Genomic DNA, 14,226 nt, shown 5'->3' with positions numbered 1-14,226 from the left:
TGGTGACAAAAATTCTTTCAAAGTTGATACAGATACATGTTTTTCATTGAGACATTGAACACATCGACATTTGAAGATAATGTTTCCTTACAAGATCAGAGGAATATAAATTCTACACTTAAAAACAAAACAAAGTAGTAAAAACGAAACTATGTATAAAATGTAAAAGGTCCCTCTCTTCTCTCTCTTTCCCCTATCTCTCTCCTCTTTCTTTCTATCTTCATCGCTCTTCCTCTCTCTCGCTCACTCTTACTTATCTCTCCCTCTCTCTTTCTTTTTCTCTCCCTCTCCCTCCGTGTCTTCCCTTCCCTCTCTTTATTTCTCCGCTCCCTTTTTCTGTTCCTCTCTCTCTCTCCCTCGTCATTTCTCTCCTTCTCAATTTCCTCGTCATCTCTCGCTTTGGTCTTGCTACATGTAGCCAGCCTGGCTTCACTTGTTGAATGATGTATTTCTTATTTTTCAATCTTAATCTTATTATTCAATTTATTACGAATTTCCTATCATACTTCATTTCTATAATCATTAGGATTTTTAATATACAATTTATATACAATGTAGTGTACATTTTCTCTTACTCAACTTTATGATTTTATTTGTAAGCCAAGGTTTATTTTTACGCTTATATTTCAAACAAACTAATTTCACACGGAAACACAAATTATACAGTTTTGTGAATTTAAAAACAAAGCTATCATAACTACTATTCACATCACTAGATAAATACCATTTAGTTAAAACCTCAAATGCAAAAACGTTCTCATATTATTTTTGTTTAAATCACGTCTATAAAAGTCAGTTTCACAGTACTTTAGTGAATATCAATATCACAAATACAATATACCGGGAAGTGGTCAGAAACATCAGTTAATAAAATTCCAGAATAAATATGGCAAGAATCATTTGTAAAAATATTATTTAATAACAATGAAGATCTGTAACATTAGGTGATTAATTTATTGAAAGATTCATAGAATGTAGCAATGAAGTGGTTAAAAAAATATTTAACATTCCCACATTTAATAAATCAATATTAAAATTGCCCATTAAATAAAAATAATTTCTTTTCCACGTTAACAACATTTAAAACATTTAACGCGAAACATTAAAAAATCATCCTTTGGATGACTGGGTGGCCGATACTGTACATAACGCATATTAAAATATTTGAATTAAAATGTTCAATTTCAATAAAAATACTTTCTAAAAATTGTTCATTAATTTCCAATTCAGAGCGGCGTTTAAAATTAATGTCCTTGCGAATAAAAATACCAACACCTCCTCCACGTCCACGTCTTTTATTATTTCCCACAAAGTCATAATGATCGAAGTTACACAGAGAATATTGCGAATTTTCATCCCTTAGCCATGTTTTCGAAACACCAACAATTGAAACTTGCATACGTAATGACATCATAGGTACAGACAATGCATCAACATTATGTTGGAGTCTTCTACAATTAATATCAATAAATGATAATTTGTTATTAAAATCATTACCGGTATCAGGTCATTTCTGTGATACAAACGTATTCAATTTATCTGATGTATAATGTGACTGAGTGAAGTTAGTAGTAATTTGGGGACCTGATAGTGACAACAATTCTGTCAAGGTTGATACACATGTTTTTCACTGAGATATTGAACAAATCAGGGAGGTGAGGCATACAAATCAAGCATGACATGACATTTGAAGAAGAAAAAAATGCAAAAAAAATGATCAAAGGAATATGAATTTTACACTTAAAACAAAGTAGTAAAAACGAAACAACTGCATGTATGTACAAAATGTATAGAACTTTAATAGATAAAATGTAAAAAGTCCCTATCTTTTCTTTCTCTCTCGATCCCTACCCCTCTCTCTCTCCCCCCTTTCTATCTTTCATCGCTCTTCTTTTCTCTCCCCAGGGAGGTGAGACATAGAGTAGAGAAAACTGGATTAGGGTCTTTTGAACCATCCCCGATTCCGCACTCCCCAAGCGACCAATCCACTAAATTGGATTAATGGTGCCTGGTCGCCCGGTTGTAAATAAGATCACATAACGCATGTGCAAGGTCGGTTGATCAACAGGAGCCGCTTGCATGTGCGATGCATTGTAGGATATGTTTACATCCCATGACATGGCAGCTTTTAAATACTCGCGTGACGATTATTTGGAAGATGATATGGATCTTCTTACAGACATATTGAAGAAGGTTTGATCCTAGAATCTAAAGAGGAAAGCCTATCTTCTGTATGCATATGTAGCCTTCCTTCAACGATTGATCTCATTTCATGTAATGGACCAACATGTCCAGTTGGATTCTACCACCGCGAGCATACTGTTAGTCTTCCGTGCAGGGCAATATAACGAACGAGAACAAACGGTGGAGTCATACATCAAAATAAAGAAGAAAATCTAATTTTCTGCCTAAAAAAATGATTTCCACCTGGGTCTACCACTACTATTACGTTGAAATATAAATATAAATGGAACGGGAAAAAAAAAAATCAACAATAATAAATCATGTCTAAACTCACCTTGTTGTTGTTCTTTGCACCCATCGAGAGCTGAATTCCTAGACTATCAGTTCACAACATCAGGGTGACCTTCGCGTAAGGTGTCATTTTGTTTTTCCTTGGACCCCTAATCCCGCATAATCCCACTCTGAGTGATAGGAAAAGCCCTAGGGACAGAGTGCCCACTCCTCTATATGTCTCACCTCCCTGCTCTCTTGCACTCTTCCTTCTCTCTCTCCCTCCGTACATGTATCTCCCCTTCCCTCTCTTTCTTTCCTTCTCCGCTCCCTTTTTCTGTCCCCCTCTCCCTCAACATTTCTCTTCTTCTCTATTTCCTCGTCATCCCTCACGTTGGTCTTGTTACATGTAGCCAGCCTGGCTTCACTCGTTGAATATTCTATTGTAACCAGAATTTTTCTCAAGTGTATATATTTTGGTTCAATTTTGTTTACAGTATTCAATTTTATTTAATTTAACCAATATGAGTTCCACTTCCTGAACTTTACGTGTTCATGTTTTTAAACCAAATAAATACAAAATACAAAAATATGTCTAGTGAATATATTACTGTACCAAAAGTATACAAAATGCAGGACCGAAGGAAATCATGATCCTTCAATTTCAATGCTTGTGTTCATATGTTGTCTAGTTCGTTCTTGTCATGAACCTGTTTCTTCACGCTCTTACCGTGTGATGTCTTCACAGAGACAATGACCCGTCAGTCCATCGACCATGCTGCCTGTATCTCACTGTTCTGTTTCTTGCTTGCGATGAAAGCATCATGGAAGAGAGTACGATTGGCATCAGTCAGATCCTCGCAGGTTATTCCGATCCTTTTCAAATTCGACGATCAGCCGCTGTCGATGTTGATATGATGTCAGCTGCACGATGATGGCCGCTGGTTTTGGCCGTGATCTTGGATGGGTAGGTGGTTTCCGATGCAGTGACATCGGTCGATATCTTCCGGTTTTAAAGTGATGCGCAATGTTGCAGATTGTTGTAGTGGTGTTTTCTTGAGGAGATTCAGGGACACTAAACACCCGGATGCAATTTCGGGGAGCATATTGGTCGTTCAGCTACTATGTATTGTAGCTTTTGTAGTTTTGTACGTTATAAATTGCACCCCCAAAAATATACATGTATAAGTTCAATGTTCAAACCCCATTTTACAGATAAATGTTATCCTAAATGTTTTATGTACATAAATGTCATGTACTCACTGTCATTTAGAGATACCGTAATGTCTCAAAACAATTTTCTGTCCCTAAAATGTTAAAGCCCCTCTAAATTGTTTGGAACCAAAAATATGCCCAAATTGATATAGCAAAATTTCACTTAGATCCTATGAGGTTGTGAGAAACAATGTCATTTAACCACACTTCTCCAAGGATTTAAAAAGAACATGTGTTTGAAGGTGAATACTATTGAAACAATACAAAATTGGGTTTTATGTTGTACGCTAAGAACACACATATTGTATTCTTTCATTAATTTTCATATTCAAACGTACTTCTCTGTTAAATGGCAGTCTCTTTAACATTATTCTACATTTCAGGTGAAATTTGCCATTAAGTTTTGGGGGCCCCAACACTTTAATTTAAAGGTACTGCACCAAAAATCAGATTGGAGTGCCAGGTCATGTACTGTACAACTACCTTGCTGTTTATTTGTGTTCTTGCTGGCTTTCACTCACACCTCTGCTTCAACCAACTTCAACTTCAAGGATCTGCAGAAACAAAATAGAAACAAGATATACATAAAACAAATATAAAATACTACTAATGTACATTATGTCCTAACAATGACTTTAAAAAGATAATATGACACGCAAGTGTAGTAAAATTTTGATTAATTGACACTTACATCAACAAGAAAAACACTAAACAAGGTTTTGAACTCTTGTTACTTTCCTTTTAAACTAATCCATCCAAACATTTGAGTGGTGGAAGATTTTATAAAGTATGTTTTACGTCATATACGTTTTACGTCGGTATACAAGAAAAAACAGTTGGGAGAATTTACTGTTAGAGGGGGTTACACATTGCACCTTGAAAAAACCCATAAATAAAGTTGTGTTTGATAGTTTGTTCAGGAATGTTTTGCATTTTAGAGGGTTGGTACAGTAGTAGGAATATAATAAGTAGCATTTCACATGAAAATTTAGGAGTTTTTTCATCGACCTTCAACAATATTATTTTGTATAATCTATTTTGAACTTGTAACATCATGTAAATTACGGTACATCTGATTTCTTTATAATTATGGTGTCAAAAGGTGCGCTTGAAAGAAAAAAAGTCACCGATTTGGCATGACGCAACTTAACCCTAATAAGGCCGGGCTATTTGAGGTCTTAACCACTTGGCTGCGTGCCACGTACATGTACGTGGTCTCGCTCTCACTTGCCTGTGCGCACCACGTACATGTACGTGTTTACAGCATTGCACTGTCAAGACCGTAGCACTGCATAAGGCCTAGCCCTACTGTGTAATTAGCACTGCAATGATGTAATACAGGATTGAACAATAGCTGGCGCTCTTCCCCAAAAATTTCGGGCTCACTAAAAAATTAGAAATAAATGTAAAAAACAAGTATGTACACTGTAAGCAATATATACATGAATATCATATTTCCCCAAAAGTGCTGTAGCACAGGGGGTATGAACACATATTAGGCCATTAGCAGCCAAGTGGTTAATACGGCCGGGGGGGGGGGCATTATGCCCCCCCCCCCCGCAAGATCTCGGCCGTGAAACGGCCGATCGCCACGAAACTTTGCACGCATGTCAAGTGAAGTGTATAGAATAGGCCTACTGTGGTAAATTTAATTTTTAGAAAAATTCATTCATTTCCATATTTATGGTAATTTATGCAAATAAGGTCATACAATTCACATTTTTACCCATAAATCATATATTATTCATATTTAAACATTAGTTTTTACTACATATAATTTTTTGACCATTTAGAATAATATTACCCAAAAAAAAAATTGGAAGAGCGGCGTTATTCCTTATGTTATCTATTGATTTGATAATTTCTTATGTATTTCTTTGTTTTGTTATTTATGTATTTTATTGTTTTTGTTGTTTTATTTTAATTCTCACTATAATTCAACTATTTTGAACCCCACAATAAACACCCAAACTATAAACAAGACCAAATAACCTATGTTTTATCTCTTTTTTGGAAAAATGAGATTTCCATGTTTTGTACACAAATCATGAAAATGAGCGATTTTCGGGCTGACACGCAAAGACAAAAGGTCACGTGACTTTGTAATGGTAGGTCCGATTTTCAAACATTTTATTTCAAAAGATGCGCAAGACTCGAAAGAAAAAAGTCAGCGAGTGGCGGGGCGCCATCCGTATGTGTTCCCGAATAATCAGAACAAATCTGGAGGGGGGGGGGGGGGCCATAATGCCCCCCCCCCCGGCCTTATTAGGGTTAAGGCGGATGCAAAATAATCGCGAACTTAATTGAGAGGAGGGGAATATTCATGCCGCCCCCCCTCCAACCCCTACTTATAAGGGTTAAAAGCAATTTTTTAATTAAGCAAAATATCTTCTCTAAATGGTCAACATGTCTTTAAAGGTACTATGTCCCATTTGCAGGCCAAAAAAATGAAAAAGTTAAATTCCAACTGCATTTGAAAGATAATACTAATTTAGAACTTCCATAAAAAAGGTGGGGCTTGAAAATGTCTTCAAGTGGGAAAATAACGACTATTAGTTGTCAAATCGACTTTAGGGCTATCGAGCCCAAAAGTAATAGTCTTGATTTTCAGACAATTGTACCGAATGGTCATACGTTTTATGCTGCGCAAAGATTTAATCAGTTTAATCTTGGCCATCACAAGAAGTGGGTTATTGATGTACAAAAATGCTAATGTACCCTTTACAACTCTTTTCATGTATGTTATTACCAAAGAAGAAAAAAGCCAGTCAGTCACTCAATAGTGTCTGACAGTGAAGTCTAGCAAGTAAACGGGTTTCCTTGCATAATTTGAATATGAGGACACTGCTAACTGGCTTCAACTAAGCAAAATCTCTCTCCACACCTTGCTTGGCTTTATACTGTATCTGCAGAAGAATGAAAAAAGAAAAAGACGAATGATTAGCTTTCAATCATCGAGTAATAAATTACAACACAATCTTTACACATACAGTAAAAGCAAGGAAACCCTATTGAATTGAATATATTCCACCAATGCATAGTAAAACTGATGTAAAGTTTTAACTGATTTCAATTTTCTACATCAAAAACCTTTTCAAATCAGAATTACATTAATGACCAATTCAGAATTAAACATTGAATTCGCGAACTTAATTGAGGGGAGGGGGATATTCATTCCCCCCCCCAACCCCAACTTATAAGGGTTAAAAGCATTTTTTTAATTAAGCAAAATATCTTCTCTAAATGGTCAATATTTCTTGAACAGGTTAACAAACTAATAGGTTATCATGATAAGGTATGAAATCCATTTGGAAATTAACTTAACATAAACAAACCTTCACTTCAACTGGCTTCAACTAAGCAAAATCTCTCTCCACACCTTGCTTGGCTTTATACTGTATCTGCAGAAGAATGAAAAAAGAGAAAGACCAATGATTACCTTTCAATCATCAAGTTATAAATTACAACACAATCTTTACACGTACAGTAAAAGCAAGTAAACCCTATTGAATTGAATATATTCCACCAATGCATAGTAAAACTGATGTAAAGTTTTAACTGATTTCAATTTTCTACATCAAAAACCTTTTCAAATCAGAATTACATTAATGACCAATTCAGAATTAAACATTGAATTTGCAAACTTAATTGAGGGGAGGGGGATATTCATGCCACCCCGCCCCCCCCCCCAACCCCAACTTATAAGGGTTAAAAGCATTTTTTAAATTAATTAAGCAAAATATCTTCTCTAAATGGTCAATATTTCTTGAACAGGTTAACAAACTAATAGGTTATCATGATAAGGTATGAAATCCATTTGGAAATTAACTTAACATAAACAAACCTTCACTTCAACCTGCTTCAACTAAGCAAAATCTCTCTCCACACCTTGCTTGGCTTTATACTGTATCTGCAGAAGAATGAAAAAAGAAAAAGACCAATGATTACCTTTCAATCATCAAGTTATAAATTACAACACAATCTTTACACGTACAGTAAAAGCAAGTAAACCCTATTGAATTGAATATATTCCACCAATGCATAGTAAAACTGATGTAAAGTTTTAACTGATTTCAATTTTCTACATCAAAAACCTTTTCAAATCAGAATTACATTAATGACCAATTCAGAATTAAACATTGAATTTGCAAACTTAATTGAGGGGAGGGGGATATTCATGCCACCCCGCGCCCCCCCCCCCAACCCCAACTTATAAGGGTTAAAAGCATTTTTTTAATTAATTAAGCAAAATATCTTCTCTAAATGGTCAATATTTCTTGAACAGGTTAACAAACTAATAGGTTATCATGATAAGGTATGAAATCCATTTGGAAATTAACTTAACATAAACAAACCTTCACTTCAACTGGCTTCAACTAAGCAAAATCTCTCTCCACACCTTGCTTGGCTTTATACTGTATCTGCAGAAGAATGAAAAAAGAAAAAGACCAATGATTACCTTTCAATCATCAAGTTATAAATTACAACACAATCTGTACACATAAAAGCAAGGAAACCCTATTGAATCGAATTGAATTTATTCACCAATACATATTAAAACCGATGTATAGTTTAAAGTAAATTGATTTAATTTTTTTGATCAAAAACCTTTTCAAATCATAATGACTATTTCCGAAATAAACATTGAATTCTATTACCAGTATCTGTTTGTTTTTCAAAATGTTCATATAATGATCTCAAAGATGAATTGTGCCTCCTTACTTAGCTTTCAGTCGCCCAGGGCCAGGTCATGGCACTGAATTTTGCATATGTGCATGACTGCATGTTATACAAGTCAAAGCACCTGTGTTTTGAAAAGTCCCACTTTAGCACACCTACTGCCTAAAAACAACAGCTTGCACATTTCACATGCAAGCTGTTATTTTTAAGAAGCACACACTACTGCAAATTTTTATATTTTACCATCATGCACCATGCAAGGAGTAAGTAATTGAAGTGCGTATGTTCAGATATATATCTTTCCCTCAATTAATTACCGGTAAACCACAATGCAAGTGTTTTCTATGGGATAGGCTCTAGCACTGTACTACGTGCTGATCGAGAGGCAGATCGAGAGACCTTTGACCTTGACTTTGTGACCTGAAATTCTCGTCACATGATTGGGGATACTTGATAACCCTAATAGTCCAATTTTCATTGAATAAGATCTTATACTTTTAAAATCATATCAAAACTGTTGATGTTTACGCCGTCACCGGAAAGGCGCCGCCCATGTTTTATATTGATTTGATAATTTTGTATGTATTTCTTAGTTTTGTTAATTTATGTATTTTATTGTTTTTGTTGTTTTATTTTAATTCTAACTATAATTCAACTAGGTTCTAGTCTATTTTGAACTCCAAAATAAACACCTAAACTATAAACAAGACCAAATAACCAATGTTTTATCTCTATTTTAGAAAAATGAGATTTCCATGTTTTGTACACAAATCACAACAAATGAGCGATTTTCGGGCTGACATACAAAGACAAAAGGTCACATGATTTTTGTAACAGTGGGTACAACTTTCGAAAAATTTATTTCAAAAGATGCGCAAGACTCGAAAGAAAAAAGTCATAAAATTTGAGCGCAAGATTCTTTGGCATTAAAAAATGTAGAGGGGGGGGGGGAGACTTCTAAAGCCCCCCCCCCCCCCCCTGGGGAAGATAGGGCTAAGTTGCACTTAATTTAAGTCAAATAAGTGGGGGCCCTCTCCCTGATACCAAAATCATGATATTCCTCTCTTAACAGGGCCTTGTGGCGTGCGCGCCTGTAATCCAGCTAAAAATGGAAGTTACAAACTGATTCAGCCGAGGACGCAGGTTCGAAACTGAGTCACGTCTTTCGGATGGTGACGTTAAAGGTTCCCATGGTCATGGTGGTCCCCAGACGTGATGGTACGCGTCTGTAAAAACCCAACTAGATCTAGATCTACACACACACATATCTCACTTAAAAGTAAAATAGACTTGTCTCTAGATCTAGATCTAGATCGATTTCGAGTGAACTCAATTGAGTTATGTACAGTGGTTTTTGAAATGTTTTAATAATAGTACACAGCCAGGCCAGCTGGGATAGTTATTAGTAATGCAGCTAATGTACTATGCAGTGTGCCACATCCGGGCAGCGCGTTTCCGTTTTACACCCTGCCCTAGGCTTTTCTCCAATAAAATTTTACAAACCGACTGGTATTCGGAGTCTAGTCGTCCACATCTTGCCTCGGCGCTCTGCACACCACCAGAACTCTGAAAACGTCACGTAGCGCTATACTCTCTATACTAGTTGATCTTCCTAGTCGTATCATTTATTTTTATCCATTAATACGCAATACTCTAAGAGCGTGAGGATGCGTGATCAGCTCGCAAAATTTAGCCCAGCGATAACAAAACAATAATATATCGGGAAAACCGTCTTGAACAAGAAGACCCTCGCATCCCCAATTGAAATTGTACATAAGCTTTGGCTTCGCTATTCTTGACGTCGATATAAACAAACTTAGACTTCGGATACAGCATGTTTCGTGTAATTTCTTGCCGAAAAGCCTAGGGCAGGGTGTAAAACGGAAACGCGCATCCGGGCAGAGGCTAACGAACAAAATAAAATTAAAAGAGACAGAAATTTTCGGTCTAAGAACATGAAGAAAGTTGGGGCAAGTTGCCGTCTTAAAAACTCACAACAAACACCGAATCCAGAGCCTCCAGAGGCAGATTTCACTTTCAGGTAACCTAGAATGCTAGATTTTCACAGTACGTTATGTAACTAACAGGAGGGTTAAGAACTAAAGTTAAACTTACAGGCTTTTGACGAGTACGTAGACGTCTCTAGCGACGTGACTTCAGCTCATGAAATGTAGGTCTATGCTCTGTCATAGATAATTTTCTAATGGCGTCTGTTGCGTGTTAATGTTGCATGCATGTCGGCCTAAAGACTTTCGCGACTACAAGTTACGGTATCCTCAAAAGAGCAAATAATAAAAGGGGAAAAAAATCAATTAGAGTCAAAGGTGTAACTGGTTATTATACAGGGGCAACGAATGGTTATTGTTCTCAATCTATCTTCCATAGATCCATTAAGATCAAGGCTACCTGAATATGAATAGACCATAATGCGTTCTTCTTTATATAAACCATTATCAAACGTATTTTTGCGCATTTTTGTTCGTCACGGCCGAACGCAAAATAATTACCCCTCAATTTGTTTTGACAGGAAAATTCCTCATATTTTTTTGAACAATTTGATACCATATTCATCTCTTTATCAGTATTAATAACGGAATGAGCGTCCGTTGAAGATAAATATCCGTGCGTGCTAGCTCATGTATTACATAGCATATATGGGCGAAAACATGCCTATAAAAAGTACATTGGATGAATAAGGACTGCCAATTTTTTCTTCATATTTAGATAGAGTATGAGTCGGAGATATGATTTCATGTCTCATTTGGCCATTAAGTATATTTTTACATAATCATATTGACCTTGGAACTCAAAATACGAATTTGCATATTAGGACGTCAACATATTTACGGAAAATGATTGTATCTCTGCAAATATTGATCAATTTTCTTCTATATTTTGATATGTTGTAGCTGAGACAATTCTTCACAAGATTATTAGCAATATTTATTTATTTTGATGACGTCATTAGATTTTTGCTTAATATGCGTCTTATGCCTAGGGGGGTGATTGATACTACATTCCAGTCTAGACTTGTTCATTATGTTGCGTATGTAGTGCGTCGAAATATCAGTTCAATGATTGGTAGGCTCTGCAATCAGGCGAAAATTTGAGCTTGTTTAGTAAATTAATAGTTTAATCATATAACAATTCTCTATCGAATACCTGAAGGGGGCGCTTTACCACTTTTAATCATGGTCATCGTCATTTAAAACCAAAAAATCATCATCATCATCAATATCGTCATTATCGTATTTATGAATATTATCATTAGATCATCATCGGCACACTTTCATGATACAAAAATAGCTTACGTATCACCTAATTCGTCAAAGTGACGAATTAAAGTCTAGTATTTATTTTGTGTCTGTATAAAAGAAATTATTATTATTCTTCCTCAAGTTTGTTCGCAGGATATCTCAAGACTGAATAAAGCCATTATCATGAAACTTGCTATGATGATAGATCTTAGTCTAACTTAGAACTGCATGACTTTTTAGAGGGTCAAAATTATCGTGACGTCATCCAGGCGCCATTTTGTGAAAATCAACTAATGATCATATCTTCATGACGGAAAAGTATTTCTCATTCATAATTATCACGATTAAGATAAATATCCGTCCGGTCAAGTTGAGGTCAATAAAAGTGCGCAAATGCGCGCGTGCGCGTTCGTCCGCGCGTTTACGCGCGCGCAAAAATTTAAAATGCTCCAAATCATCCCAAATTTTTTTTGCATACGTTTCAGGCCATATGGAGCATTTGATAAAAAAATTACGCACACGCGCATGCGCGCGCGTTTTCGCGCGTACTGGCATTTTGCAACATAGAATCGCCGATTTTTTTCTGTCATCATATTCGGTACATTTTTCCAAGCATTTTGATAATTTGTTCACCTTTTATTTACGCAACGAGCGTCCGTCAAAGTCGACAGCACGCGCGGATTTACGTTATCTTTATCCACAATACATGGGCAAAAACATGCCTACATAAAATTCATTGTAACTCTTTAGAATAGATAGAAACTCCTAATATTTTTTCATATTTGGATAGATTATGAGTCGGAGATATGATTTCATGTCTCATTTTATCCTCAATTAACTCATGACGTCATCATAATGGCCTCCAAACTCAAAAATTCAATTTGCATATTATGACGTCAGCATATTTTTGGAAAATTGATTGTATCTCTGTAAATATGGATCAATTTTCTTTTTAATTTTGATATGTTCTAGCTGAGACAATTTTCTACAAATGTATTTTTCACAATTTTTATTTTTGACAAAAGTATCAGGGTGTATTTTTGCGATTGAAGGAGGCATGTCAATTTTTCGCATTTTGCGTGTATTCTCTATGGGACATGACTATTTCTCAAAACTGGATTCTACACTCCTGTCTTTAGCGAGCAAAATCTCCGTTGTTTTAACTTCGTTTTCGGTGAGCTTCGGATATGTTGTAGCTGAGACAATGAGCTATCTCCAATGTGTACTTCATTTTTCGATCATATGCCGGGATCATGCTCATATTTTACTTGCAAAGTGGGATTTTAGAATTCCATTTTCGTTTACGTGTAATCGCTATGGGAAATGTTTTGGTATATCGGTAACGCACTTGACTTCCGACCTTGAGATCCCGGGTTCGGGTCCGGGTGTCTCCAACAATTTTTTCTCCACTTTTTTTTCCTTTTGACTTTTCACTGTACCATCTCCTTTGATTATTTAAACACGTAGAATCGCAAATAATGTAATAAACAACCCTATTTACTTTAGTGTTTCCCTATTTTCACTTAATCCATTACTTTTTGCGTGTAATCCCTGTGGGAGATAATTTTTTCTCAAATCTGGATTCTACATTCCTGTCTTTTGCGAGCAATATCGCCGTTATTTCTGCTTTGATTTTGTTGATTTTTGAGTATGCTATAGCTAAGACTATGTGCTATCTAAATCACCCCTCATTTTTTCAATAAGATGTCAGGATCCCGCTCATGATTATGATCTTCATCATGATTATCATGATCATCATTATCATAATGATGATAATCATTTATCAATTACATTTTCATTTCTTTGAATAAGATAAAATCGTCAAAATGTGTTCTTCATGATATAAATTAGAATCAAAGGTGTAACTGGTTACTGCGCAGGGTCAATGGTCATATTTTTTCAATCTATCTTCCCTAGATCCATAATGATCAAGGGGACACAATTTAAACTTGACATATGGATAGATCTTAATGGATGAAGCATTTCATAAAATAATATGATATCGTGTAATGCATTCTTTATTATGTAAACCATTAGCATACGTATCACCTAATTCGTCAAAGTGACGAATTAAAGTCTAGTTATTCTTCTTCTTCTTCCTATTATTCTTCCTCGATTTTGTTCGCAGGATATCTCAAGACTGAATAAAGCCATTGTCATGAAACTTTCAATGATGATAGATCTTAGTCTAACTTAGAACTGCGTGACTTTTCAAAGACTCAAAATCATCGTGACGTCATCCAGGCGCCATTTTGTGAAAATCAACTTATGATCATATCTTCATAAAAGAAAGCCATTTCTCATTCATATTTGTCATGATCAAGGTCAATATGTGTCGGGTCAATTTCAGGTCAATAAATGCGCGCAAAAATGCGCGTACGCGAAGGTGCGCGCGTCAATGCGCGCGTAAAATTTAAAATTGCTCAAAATCGTCTTTAATTTTTTTTGCATACGTTTCAGGCCATTATAAGCATTTCATAAAAAATCACGCAAAACACGCATTTTTGCACGTTTTCGTTCGTCACGGCCGAATGAAAAATAATTCCTCCGCAAAAACTTTTGACAGAATATTCCTCATATTTTTCCGAACAATTTGATACCATGTTTAGCTCTTTATCAC

The 14,226-nt window shown here is 35.7% G+C and overlaps 1 long non-coding RNA gene across 2 annotated transcripts; it reads right to left on the bottom strand.

The window, feature by feature from the left end:
• Positions 1-2,781: 2,781 nt before the first annotated feature.
• On the bottom strand, positions 2,782-10,590 carry LOC115924634. Of its 2 annotated transcripts, none has more exons than XR_004064399.1 (5): positions 10,465-10,590; positions 8,025-8,090; positions 7,514-7,579; positions 7,005-7,070; positions 2,782-4,223 (listed from the first exon to the last, which is right to left on the bottom strand). It is a non-coding gene; the product is annotated as an uncharacterized LOC115924634 (long non-coding RNA). The 2 variants fall into 2 exon arrangements; XR_004064400.1 differs by lacking the exon at positions 2,782-4,223 and adding an exon at positions 6,520-6,575.
• Positions 10,591-14,226: the final 3,636 nt, after the last annotated feature.

This window comes from Strongylocentrotus purpuratus, unplaced genomic scaffold (genome assembly GCF_000002235.5).
Source record: "Strongylocentrotus purpuratus isolate Spur 01 unplaced genomic scaffold, Spur_5.0 spur5_scaffold_16, whole genome shotgun sequence".
NCBI lineage: Eukaryota > Metazoa > Echinodermata > Echinoidea > Camarodonta > Strongylocentrotidae > Strongylocentrotus > Strongylocentrotus purpuratus.
Note: the sequence above shows the minus strand (reverse complement) of the source record. Positions and strands in the feature narration are given on the sequence as shown.